This window comes from Ailuropoda melanoleuca, chromosome 7, assembly GCF_002007445.2.
Source record: "Ailuropoda melanoleuca isolate Jingjing chromosome 7, ASM200744v2, whole genome shotgun sequence".
In the NCBI taxonomy this organism is placed as follows: domain Eukaryota; kingdom Metazoa; phylum Chordata; class Mammalia; order Carnivora; family Ursidae; genus Ailuropoda; species Ailuropoda melanoleuca.
Window position 1 is genome coordinate 7231451 of NC_048224.1, and position 12832 is coordinate 7244282.

The window sequence follows — 12832 nt, forward strand, 5'->3', positions numbered from 1 at the left end:
TTTTTCACTATTATAAATAGAGCTATTGTGAATATCCCTGCACATAAATCTTTGTCTGTGTTTGTTTATTTCCTTAGGATGGATTCCTAGAAGTGGAATTATTGTGTCTAATGGCATGGCTTTTTTTTCAAGGCTCTTTAAACACTAAAGCCTAATAGCTTGCCAGAATATTTTTATCAATCTACACTCCAATGGCTCATGAAAGTGGACAGTAGAATAATGACTGTGGTCGTTTAGGCATCTCTGAATAAAAGTATCTAAAGGAATTCTTTACCCTAAATTTTATGAAGATAAAGAACTTACCCACAATTATTATACTCACGCATTGTATTAAAATTCTAATCATTTTTTATCATATATAAATGGGTATAGAATATCTGTTTACGGGTCTACCACATAAGTGTTAGTAATCTGCAAATAATAAAGATGAGTAGCTAGTTTTAATTCTGACATCTCTTCTCTTGGCTCCATGAAACTCTGTTCTCCATAATCTGCTCTAAACTGGAGTTTCACATTCCTGCTTTGAGGCTATCATTACCAAATTTTCATTTTTATTCATACATTTGAATGGAAATTGAAAATACAATCTTTCTGTTGAATAGCTTTCACTTCCAAATAGTTGGTATCCCTGTGTTCATTCCCTGATCTTTGCACTGCTCCTAGAGCTCACTTCTGTTTTCTTTGCCCAGAAATTCTTCCTCCGTTTATGTGTTCATTCACTCTTTTATTTTATTTGGATCTCTGTTCAAATATCACCTCTGAAAGTGCATACTTCCGGCTTTCCTCTCTTCACATGACTTGGTTTTTCCTAACAGCTATTATTATTTGACTTTATATTATTTATTTTTATTTATATTTGTGTTTTGTTCTTTCCCTTTTCCCAACAAGAATGAAAACTTCATGAGGGTAGGAACTTAACCAACTACTTTATCCACTAAAGTAGCCCTAACAAACCCAGAGTGTATCATAGAAATTCAATAAACATTTGATGAATGAATACAAGAAATTTTCCGACATCCAACTTCTTCGACCAAAACTGCTTCATTTGCTAATGAAAATGTCTGTGTGATTGCATAGCCATAGCTGTCTCTAAGTCCACATTCTATGTCTGCCTTCTTCCTGGACCACATATTTTTTTTTTTTTTCTCTGTGGGATCAGAGGTTTTAGTCACAGGCAATGCTGAAAGGAGGAGCACTTAGACACCATTTAATGAGAAGAGTCATTTCCTGCTTAACATCTAATCTGTAAATTGATCTCCCACTGAGCAGAAATATGAACACTAGAATGCTTTCTGTTCAACACTTTTACATCTGCCTGAGCTCAGGGGTCCTATTATTTACTTAAACCTAATATCATGAGGCTGGATAAGAAGCTAGCTCTAGAACAGATCTGTGGTGAAAGGTGTACTGAGAAGGTGGACAGGCACGGGGAGCTGGTATGAGTAATATTTATTTTATTTATAATATTTCTCTATTTATTTCTTAGTGTTTTTGGTGCTTTTGCCATTTTTTACTTCTCTCTCTTAATCTCAAAGAGTGTTCTCTCCTACTTCCACGTTGGTTTGAAATTGACCTTCAGCCAGCACCGTCATTCACTATTGAAGACTGAGGAAATGTGGCCTAGAGAAATGGTGTAGGGTTGAACTTAGGAGTTCCAGTTTCGTTGCTTGTACCTGGGAAACTGATAAAAATCACTTAAATCTTCAGAGCCCTAGTTACTTCGTCAGAAGATGAGAAATTGGACTAGATGATCTCTGAGTTCCTACCGTACAAATATTCCAAAATTATGAACCATGGAAAAGCTTCCTAAGTGTTTTCCATGGAATTCTGAACCCCACAAATGTCCCTAGACATCATAGGGGTCCAAGAAGTTCTAATGGACTGAGGCAACGGAGTCAAGGAAAGTCAGGGCACCATAACCCCTTAAGAAATTCAGATTACATGTGAGCATGTTAAGTGCTGATCTATGTCACCTCCCCATCTTATTTACCCACTAAAGATTCTTAATCTTTTTTATTTGTCCTAGAAAGGAGTAGCACCATTTCCTTGATCATTTTACTCTTTCTTTTCTTAACTCCTTCAGATAAATTACACATTTCTTGAAATCCAGTAGTTGAAGCTCTATATCTATGTGAGAAAAAGATACGTTGTGGTTTGGATACACACAGGGTTTTGTGTATCTCTCTTGATTATCATCTAAACTGTATTAGGTCTCTCAGGAGGCAGCAGAACCAGCAGTTCACTGAGGCAATGCCTCTGGAGAACAGCTTCGGACATCTCTCAGAAGGTTCTTCTAGAGTCTACCTTTTGTGAGTGTCAGTTGGCATTCTGCATCTAGAACAAGTGATTCCTTCTTTCAACCAATATCCCTTTTTAAAAATGGAGGTTACTGTTAGCATTCTCTCTTGTTCAGAATAAACAGCCCTACGTCCTTGAGTTCAGAGGTAGTGAATTGTTGGCTTACAGGCTTGATCAAGTTTGGAAAGAGTGTATTCATTGCACACACTGATTTTTGTTTTTGCTGTTGTTGTTGTTGTTGTTGGCTTGTTTAATAACTGGACCGATGCATAAAAATTGGGCCATTTTGCATAAATACCCAAAGTTCAGTTTTCCCTTGAAAAAATGAGGAGTTCTGGTAGCCGTGGGTAAGTATTCCTACACTGTGGCCAGAGGTGGGTGGTTCTTGCCTTTGTTCGGATAGGCCTAAGTTCTGTAGTGTGCCACAGCCCAGTCATTCTCTGCCGGGGTGCCTGACCCGGGGCAGACTGCCAGTTTTTGTTTCTCATCAGGCTTCTACTGATTTTTTCCCCTAGTAGTAGAGAAATATTTCTCTGCTCCTCTTCCATTTCAGTTATTTATATCAGTAGCCTGGGTACTTACTGTAAGTGCTTGAATGAGCAACTCATGCTTTACAACTTGCACAGATGACGTCGTTTCAAATCTTAATCCTAGACTCTTTTAAATGAGGTTTATAGCCTCCCTTTGCTTTAAAGGTGACCCATAAGTGATACAGTGCTCTTGAAATTGTCTAGCTAAGTATAATAGAGCAGGGATCATCAAAGATTGTTTATACGATATTGAGTAAGGAATAGAATAAGCCTGTGGAAAAAGCTAAGTTATTGTCTTTTTTTTTTTTTAAGATTTTATTTATTTATTTATTTGAGAGAGAGAGAGAGAGAGCATGAGCAGAGGTAAAGGATAGGGGTAGAGGGAGAAACGGACTCCCACTGAGTGGGGAGCCCAACAAAGGGTCCAATCCCAGGACTCTGGGATCATGACCTGAGCCGAAGGCAGATGCTTAACTGACTAAGCCACTGAGGTGCCCCAAAAGCTAAGTTATTTTCAAGCCAGGCTCCCTTATGCAGTACTTGTTTATTTTATTTTATTTTGTTTTTATTTTTAAAATTTAAATTTAATTAATTAACATATAATGTGTTATTGGTTTCAGAGGTAGAGGTCAGTGATTCATGACTCTTATATAATACCCAGTGCTCATTACATCACATGCCCACCTTGATGTCCATCACCCACTAGAGTACTTGTTTAGTTGGGGTTTAGTCCTAAGAGCAGCACCTCACCTGTTGCAAGTCACCTGGTAAGATGGTTATCATTTCAGCAGTGAGGAAAACACAGGACACACATTCAGAAGAATCACAATGTGGCTTGGGTTCTTCCATTCATCAGCTGCGTGCTCTTGGTTATATCTTTGCCTTCTGGGGCTCCATTTCCACATCTTTAAAAAAAAGTGCACTCCATTCCTAAGATCGAGAATAAAATAGCTTTGTCCTGTGTGGCTTGTTTCAAATCTAAAAATAATTTTATTGACTTAAAAAACATTATTTTACATTTCCCCCCTAATTTTCCAATGCTTCAGCACATCCTACAATCCAGTGTCTCTGACACTCTCATGAAAGTTTGTGTCATTTCTAAAGTCTTCCTTGTCACCTTTTACACATATTCTTCCAAGAAATTCTCCTGCTTTATAAGCTTCTGCTTTCCTTCCTTATTGTGATCAGGTATGAAAAGATAATTAAGATTTAAATTTTAGCATCTTTGTACCACTATCTGCCCCTTTCATTTTTGAGATATTTTTAGGCCCTGGAAGTAGTCCTTTTTTGTGTTTACTTGTGTGTTTGTTTTGCCTTTTTCATTCCTACCCTCCTCCTATCTAGCATGCCTATTTCATTTTGCTTAGTCTTTCCCTCCCCAAATTATCAAGTTACTAAAGGCTACAAGGTCACATTATCCTAATCTGCCAACAAGAGGATCTAAACATTCAGATCATTATACTCTCTCTACCTTTTGGGTGTAGAAATCTTAAGCTAAGTAAGTCAGGAACTCTCCAGATGCTTTGCTTTTAGCCAAATTAGATTTCCAGTAAATACTTCTAATCTTTCCTAGATCCTCTGATTTTAGTGAAACGCTATTACATACTCAATGGCTGATCAATATAAGCTTTAATAATAGTTAAGAGAAAGGATAATTAGAATCAAATCCGTAAGCCAAAGGTATCAGTTTAAAGAAGAGACTCAGCATGCAAAAAAAGAATTTCTACCTTATTCTCATTGATTCTAAGCCCCAGTCAGAGTAACAGCAACTTAAATTTTGCCTGACTACAGATGCGAGAGTTGGTTTCATGAAACCATAAGATGACTGCTAAGCCAAAGTTTTCACCATTTCTTCTTGGGTTCCTCCCCATCGCTGCCCACCACACACCCTTTTCTATGGCAACAGAGAAGCCAAGCGCTGGAGCTTGCTGGCAGGTGATAGAAGTTGTGGTCCTTATATACAATGGAATATTACTCAGCTATCAGAAAGAACGAATTCTCAACATTTGCTGCAACATGGACGGCACTGGAGGAGATAATGCTAAGTGAAATAAGTCAAGCAGAGAAAGACAATTATCATATGATTTCTCTCATCTTTGGAACATAAGAACTAGGAAGATCGGTAGGGGAAGAAAGGGATAAAGAAAGGGGGGGTAATCAGAAGGGGGAATGAAGCATGAGAGACTATGGACTCCGAGAAACAAACTGAGGCCCTCAGAGGGGAGGGGGGTGGGGGAATGGGATAGACTGGTGATGGGTAGTAAGGAGGGCACGTATTGCATGGTGCACTGGGTGTTACACGCAACTAATGAATCATCGAACTTTACATCGGAAACCAGGGATGTACTGTATGGTGACTAACATAATATAATAAAAAAACATTAAAATAAAAAAAAAAGAAGAAAGTGCTGTTTGCAACTGAGCAGAAGCCCAGGGAAACAAGCATCACAAGGGAACTCACAGAATCAGAGAGCTGCTTCTTTTGCTACTCAAATGACTTCGACTTGGGAATTTGGGTGGTGCTTGGGACTCTGCAAACGTTGCTCCCTTCCCCCCTCTCCATGCAGTGAGCCTCTTCTACAGCAGAGAAAGAGACAGCAGCCAAGAGAAAGGTCTTGAAGACTAAGGTCCATGCTGGAAATGTCATTTTTGTGAGTTTTAAAACCATAAGACACGGTTAGAGAAAGCATACCTCTCTGACTATCTCGTTTCTTACCTTCACATTTTCTTACCATAACTAATTCAGTTTCTATTATCATTCTTCTGCTCTAAGTTCCCAACCATGACACTTGTCCTGGTTGCATGGCCCAAATGCCTGCTACTGGTCAGCAGGATGCACATGTGGTCACCGGGCTCCTCCTCCTCTCTGTTCTTCACCCCTGAGGGCAACTATGTTTAACATTGCTGATTAGGGCAGACTTTCCAGTGACTAGCAGATGACAATAATTCATACTGTAGAGCTGCTTCATATAATAAGCATGACCTAGCAGGCAAAGCACATGTCTCTCTTCTCCAAAGAGAATGGTGCGGTTCCACGGCCTTGCCCTAGTGGTGTCAGGTTAAAATCACTGACAAGAGAAAGTAGTTCAACTGCCATCATGGTTGGCCACACCATATTAGGGAGCTCAAGAGTAAGAGCGGAGGGCTCTATAATTCCCACCTGGAATATAAAAGCAGCAAGCAGCTGCACTGCATAGCATGTTGAAATATTAATTATTTGCTGTCCTTAGGCTTAGCGTATGAAATAAATTGCCTAGAATAATTTAAATATGCTATATATGCTGAATATAAAGAAATCTAACATTTTATTCCCTGTCAGCATGGCTCTATTAAATTTCAAAGCATGCTTTCCTTTTCTGGAAGCACATGCATGGAAGATGTTACATGTCTGTCTATGAGGAAAAAAAGGTGGTGTTTTTAAATTATCTTGACCAAACTGCTATTCAACATTGAAGCTAATCACTTATCCCACATTAATTTTCTCTTCAAGCATAATATTTTCTTTTTGTCGTGAACGGCAATTAGCATATTTTTTAATTTTAAGTAAATCTACCAAATAATTTATATTATAACATTCTATCATCTGAGTTTCGAAAGTTTGTTTAGAAAAGAATTGAATTTGAAAATCATTTTTAACACATGCAATGATTAAAACATCAAAAACCTTGATGACTTCTTAGATATTCTTCATTAGGTTTTAAGGCAAGACCCCTTTAGAATAGAGATTCCAGAGTTTGTACCTTTATCTCGAAACAGGGCAGGATTTGATACTGGGTTAACAGATCATTTGTTGTTTAATGATGTCAAGTTTTCGTAAAAACATGGCTCCTGGAAACTCAAAATCTACTTAACACAACATTTTGAAAGGTAGGAATCTTATTTTCCTTCATGGGTACTTAGAAATTATAGTTGAATGCGTTCGTGAATATAAATAGAACTTTTTCTCTTAACTGGAGGTGTTACCTCCATCTGGCTAACTTCCCGCTCAGGTAATTACACCAGGCCTTTTGAAATTACTCCTGAAGTTCTAATTAGACACAATCTTCTTTGCTTCCTCTTGTAAACTGCTGCCTTGAGTCTTGCTCTGAAGTGTGTTTCAACTCTATGCCCACTCCCTTCTTCCTATTTTTCTGATTTTGCTAATTAATGCTCAAAATAACACTACGTGATCTGAAGGGGACCATGGAAGTGCAACGTCTTCTCGCCAGCTTCTCCACTGACATTTCACAAGAGCTTCCGCAGTGAAACAAAGTGAAGTTGGGATGGAAACAATAAACATTCTGTGACAACCGTGGTGCATACCATTAGGGATATTGCTTATTTTTCCTCAGAATAATTTCCTAGCACTTATCAGGCCCCCTAGAAGAGGGAGCTTTGAACCAGATGCTGAATCACTTTGCAAGTGTGAATGATTATGTTATTAACAGTTCACTGTATAAGGATAACACCTGCAGCAGTGAATTATCTTAATCAGCTTAATAGAATATTTTTAAAATCGCTCAATGAAGTACTGAAACCAAGAATTTCCCTTGAAATGTGAGGAGATGGAACAAAATCAAGACATGTGCACATTCTCAAATTTAAAATGATTGTCCTGTGATTTTTTTTTTTTTTTTGAGGGCTATTCAGCCACAGGCTTTCCTATTCTGGAAGCTTATGTGAAAATTTCTGAGAATGTATAGATTCAATACATCATCCCTTATGTGTATCTTTCTCACATAACAACTTTAAAACAATACCAATGAAGGAATTATATCCATCAAAACTATTGAGAAATTTTCTCATTAAAAACACAAAAAATTACTCAAATGAAGTTACATCCTATGTATTTGACAGCCTAAGAAAATACATTATTCTCTAAAATACTATGTATCGGGTAAGAAAAATTGAGGGACTCTGCATAAGAGACTGTGTTGTTATTGAAATTAAATCTCTTTGAGAGTGTTAGAAATGGCTTAAATTACAGGGTTGAGATAGGTCAAAATAAGAATTAAAAAAAAAATCTCTGTTTTTGGTAAGTGGCAAGTGTCTGCATTATTTTCAGTTACTTTTTAATAAATTCCAAGTTTGGGACACTAGGTGTTCCTAGATAACATTACTGATAGAGTTAGATGGACTCATCACAGAAGGAGGTAATTCAACAATTTAGATTCTTTCACAAGGATAATGAAGTGAGAGTTTCTGGAAAAATGTCAGACGTATTACTCCTTTTCCAGAAATCTCTTGCTTGGAGAAAGATCTGAACTGGTAGAGGGGTTAATTTTTCATTCAAACATGTGATTGTTTTTCTTATTTTCTGCTGAGGAAAAACCGAAGGGCTATTCCTCAGTCTCCAAAGGTGGTCAGTAGGATTAAAGCATGGCAAGGTCAAAGCTGGTCCTCTGACAAGAAGAAAGTCATAAGTTACAGCTGCAAGTTCTGAGAGGCTGGTGTTGGGCATCACAACGGTATTCCGGTCAAGAAGGTAAACCCATGGAAAACAAATGGGCCAAGCTTCTGAGCCACACTCTGCTGTCATCAAACACTGGAATTTTGTACTACCTTCTTCCTCTGTCCTCAGACCCCAATATTTCAAAACCAGGACAAGAACTGGCTGGTTACCCTGGTGATCTGGCACGCATATTGTAAATATTTACATCATAAAATTCAGAGCCTAACATTTAGCTACAATGTTGACACTCCAGCAGCACACTTCCAAAAGTTCCTTCACATGGGACTAAGTCAAGTAATCAAAAAACAGAAAAATATTTGAACGAGAAAAAGACATTATTATAATGAATTAAATGCATCCCAGTACCTACACCAGGCAGGCCTTTAATTCACAATATTAAAATAGCTGGGTAGTTAAGGATCCCACATTTCCATGGAGAAGGCACTTGTCTACTTGGGAGGCAGCATGATGTAGTGGAAAGAACATGATTTAGAGGCTCATAGACCTGAATTCACATCCTAGCTCATATACTTAACAGCTCCATAAACTTGGACAGTCACTTCTCTCAGTTTTCTCATTTAAAAAACACCTACTTTGCAGTGTCTTGTGAGGACTGGACATGGTGACAGAAACTACACAGCAGCATCCCTACTGGATGGGGACAATCAAGAATAGCATCAATATGGGTGTTTTCTGTTCATTAAAATGGAATTATTTTACCCCATTGCTTAAATTGACTTTGTTTAGTCATTTCAGCAGGACATTCAGCCTTCTAAAAAACATACCTCACACAGTAGTTAACACATACTGGTCTTCCAATCCATATTCCCTTTTAATTGATATCTGTGCTTGCCTGACTTGCTGCCTCACATTCCAGCTTTCTTCTTCTGTTCTTGGCATATATTCATTAATGATAATAATCTGATGGCCTTACTAGATGATGAACTTTACAAGGGTAGGGACTATGTCAGTGTCTTTTACACCTAGCATGGTGCAGTGAATGAATACTTGTTGAATAAGCAAATAAAGAAAAGCATGAGAAGTTCTCATTATCATCATGCTGTATATTAGCTGAAGAAGGCAACCCACCACTATGTATACACAGGAACTGAAACTACCTAGGAGATCAAATTAATTTCAATGACTATAGGAGGAAGTGAACTGGCTAAATTATTTATCTTAGTATCATTTAAATATATATAAAAGTAAAGGGAATTGTACCCACCATTTCCTTTCAGAAGCCATTATCTTCCAACTGATTTTGTCTTATCTATTTACACTTCAAAACACGAAACACAAAACCTCTCCAGAGGGACACTCTCTGGGCCCAGGTTGTCCAGGTATGAGCCTCGCTCTTAAATTACAAGATCCATATGATCCCAGTCAACTTGAACGTGAATTGACAGATTCAAAGAAATAAAGATCAGATGTCCAAGAAGTTCAGTTAATGGAAATTGCTTTTAAAGATTACAATGTAACTATTAAAATTATTAAAGACATAAATTAAGGAGTTGAGAGAAGTAGCTTGCAGGAATTGACCATTCTAAGACAGGGAGTAAAACCAGACAAGCAAGAAATGGCTGCAAGTGAAAAGGGGGTCTGTGAGTGGACCAATACTGAAAGCCACCAAGAGTTTTCAAGAATTAACAAAAAGGAAGAATTTTCCTATTTGAGAAGTACAGCAAGTTATACAGAATAAAAACAAACCCATACCCAAAATCATTTTATGAAAATTTCTGAACATAACTGACAAAAAGGAAATTTTAAATGCAAGGAGAGTAAAAAGATAATTTTCAAAGGAATGTAAATTATAGAAACAGATTTCCCACACTCCCTATAGAAGCCAAGTAACAGTGGAGTCATTTCTTGAGTGAGCTGAGAACAAATAGTTGTCAGCCTGGAATTCCTGGCCAAGAGAGAGGGTGAAATAAAGATATTTTTGTTTACAGATTTAGAGGATTGTTCTCAAACCCTTGCTGAAGGAACTACTCTACTATCTATTTCAGGAAGAAGAAATATAAACTCAGCAAGATGTGTCACACAAGAAACGACAGCAATACAACAAAAAATGATAAACATATGAGTAAACTTAAATAAGCAGTGACTATATAAAAATAATAACAATAATAATAAATAGTTTAGGGGAATAAAATAAAGGTGAAACTAAAAGAGCGAAGAACAATGAATTAAATATCAGGAAGGAGGGGGATGTCTGGGTGGCACATTCAGTTAAGTATCTGACTCTTGATTTTGGCTCAAGTCATGATCTCAGGGTGGTGAGATGGACCCCAGGCTCCTCCAGCTCTGGACTAGATGGGCAGCCCACTTAAGATTCTCTCTTTCCCTCTTCCTCTGCCTCTCCCACCGCCCCCCCCAGGTTCTCATGTGCATGCGTGTATATGCTCTCTCTCTCAAAAAAAAAAAAAAATTCAGGAAGGAGGTAATTGGAAGGCAAATATGCTAACCCCTATACCACCAATGATCCATCAAGAGGGAGTAATTGGTCTTGAAGCATTTAAGATACCACTGTGCTGAGGAGGGGTTGTGCTGTATTTTCTGTTCATCCCACCTGATACAGTCTTCACTCTATATCCACCCTCTGCCCAGGAAGGCTGACCTGAATATATTACATCATCCTGATTCTCAGCCCTTTGGCTTCTTGTTGAGTTCCATCAACTGAGAATCCTGGCAGAAGATCAAAGAGAGGGTGGGAAGGGAGGTCAAGTAAATGTATTCTCCTTGCTCTCTTCTTGTGGGTTTACTTAGGATTACCATGTCCTTTAACAAAGTTACTGCTGGAATCAAGGAAAAAGAGGCAGAATGATTCCAGGTTCCTATTACTTCTCTCTCTTTTCTTTGCTTTGAGACTAGAAATAGTGACACCCATTGCTGCTTGACCCATGTTCCCGTACCCTCCAATGTGAATCCCCTCACCCACCTCATCTTTGTAAACAGGCCCTGATGAGTCAACCTTCTTCACATTATCTTAATTTGACAATACCATTGTTTTCCTTTTGACCCTCGACTAACACAGAGGAAAACATATTGATTAAATTTATACTTTTTAAAGTTAAAAAATAAAAAGCCAATAGTAGCCACAAAAAGAATGGAAAGAAAATGATCAATTTGCAAAGAAGAGAAGAAAATAAAGTAGATTCAACAGTAGAAATCCAATCAAATGCAAGAAAGGACAGGAAAATTCGTGATAAACTGAAAACACAAAGTAACACAGTGGAAAATAATTAAGCAAGAGTTCCAGGGCTGGTCATAGTGAGGTGGCATATATTAGACTTACTCTTCATAGATAGAGTTATAAAAGTTGGACCCCCAAAATAAAACCAAAGCAAAGGAACAACACAACACAAACCTCGATCCTCTGAAGGCATTAGAGAACATCCAAAGTAGCCAGAAATCGTAGGTAACATCATTCTTGAGAGGAGGGATGTTTTCCAGGTGAGCCCCCCACATGTGCCTGTCCTCTCCTCCAAGGGCACTTCCCACTTCGCAGCAGGCCAGTGAGGCATCTTACTGCACTGGGAAGACTAGGGATTTGGGGCTGCCAGAGAGACTTGAAATAAGTAGGGAAAAACCCTGAAAAGCAGAGTCAAGAGGAGAAAACTGTATCTACTTACAAATGCCCTCAAACCACTGGCCGACTTCTGGACTGTCTCAGGGCCAGACTTTGAGGAACCGAGTGGAAAGCATTAACAGGAAGGCTGATGGGCTGAATAGAGATCTCGACAGCTGGGAAGACAGAGTTTAGAGTTCAAGTCCCAATAAGATTAAAGAGCATGGGAACCATCTCCAGCATTTTACTGGGATTCTAGAAGGCCATCCACTAGAAATAAGGGCAAATTACAACACACCAGCCATTTATAAATCCTCTATAGTAATGTCTGCAAACTTTGCCTGTTTTTGAAAATGAAGTTTTATTGGACCACAGTCACCATATCCACTGCTTTAGTTATTGTTTATGGCTGCTTTAATGTTACAGCAACAGTTGAGTACTTGCATGCCCGTATCCTTCTACCCTCTGGAGGGAAAAAAAAAAAAAGCCCAGAAGTTTTGCTATTTGACCCTTTTATTGACCACTTCTGTACAGGAGCTAAGAGATTCCTTTGCGTTGCATTTGCCTGCAAGAAAAATGAACCTCCACTGGGAGAAAAGAACATCTTCAAGTGTCTTAATTTTTCATCCACATTGACATACATCAAAAATCATGAGGCATGCTAAAACAGTACAAATTGACTAGAAACCAAGAAACACAATAAGAGAGACAGATTTTGTTTCTGTCATGATTTAGATATTTTAAGTAGAAGACAGGCACTTAATGTTTTAGCCATTTTACTTGACAATGTTATAGACTTAGAAAACATTGTAAAAATAGTATATCAAAGTTCTCTTCAGCCTTTGCTTTTCTTTCCTCAATGTTACCATCTCATCTTATATAATCATAGTATAATTTTCTAAATCAGAAAATTAACACTGAAGCAATATTATTAACCTCAGACCTTATTTGAATTTCACCAACTATCCCATTAATTTTTTTTTTTTTTCTGATTCAGGATCCAAT

The 12832-nt window shown here is 38.0% G+C and overlaps 1 long non-coding RNA gene across 2 annotated transcripts in view; it reads right to left on the bottom strand.

Annotated features, from left to right (window-relative positions):
• LOC117802917 overlaps positions 1-11775 on the bottom strand; it is a 52638-nt gene extending 40863 nt beyond the window's left edge. For both annotated transcript variants that reach the window (XR_004626425.1, XR_004626424.1), the window contains exons 1-2: positions 11627-11775; positions 3579-3758 (exon numbers count right to left, since the gene is read on the bottom strand). This is a non-coding gene — a long non-coding RNA (uncharacterized LOC117802917). The remainder of the gene's footprint in view (positions 1-3578; positions 3759-11626) is intronic.
• Between the last annotated feature and the right edge of the window lie 1057 nt (positions 11776-12832).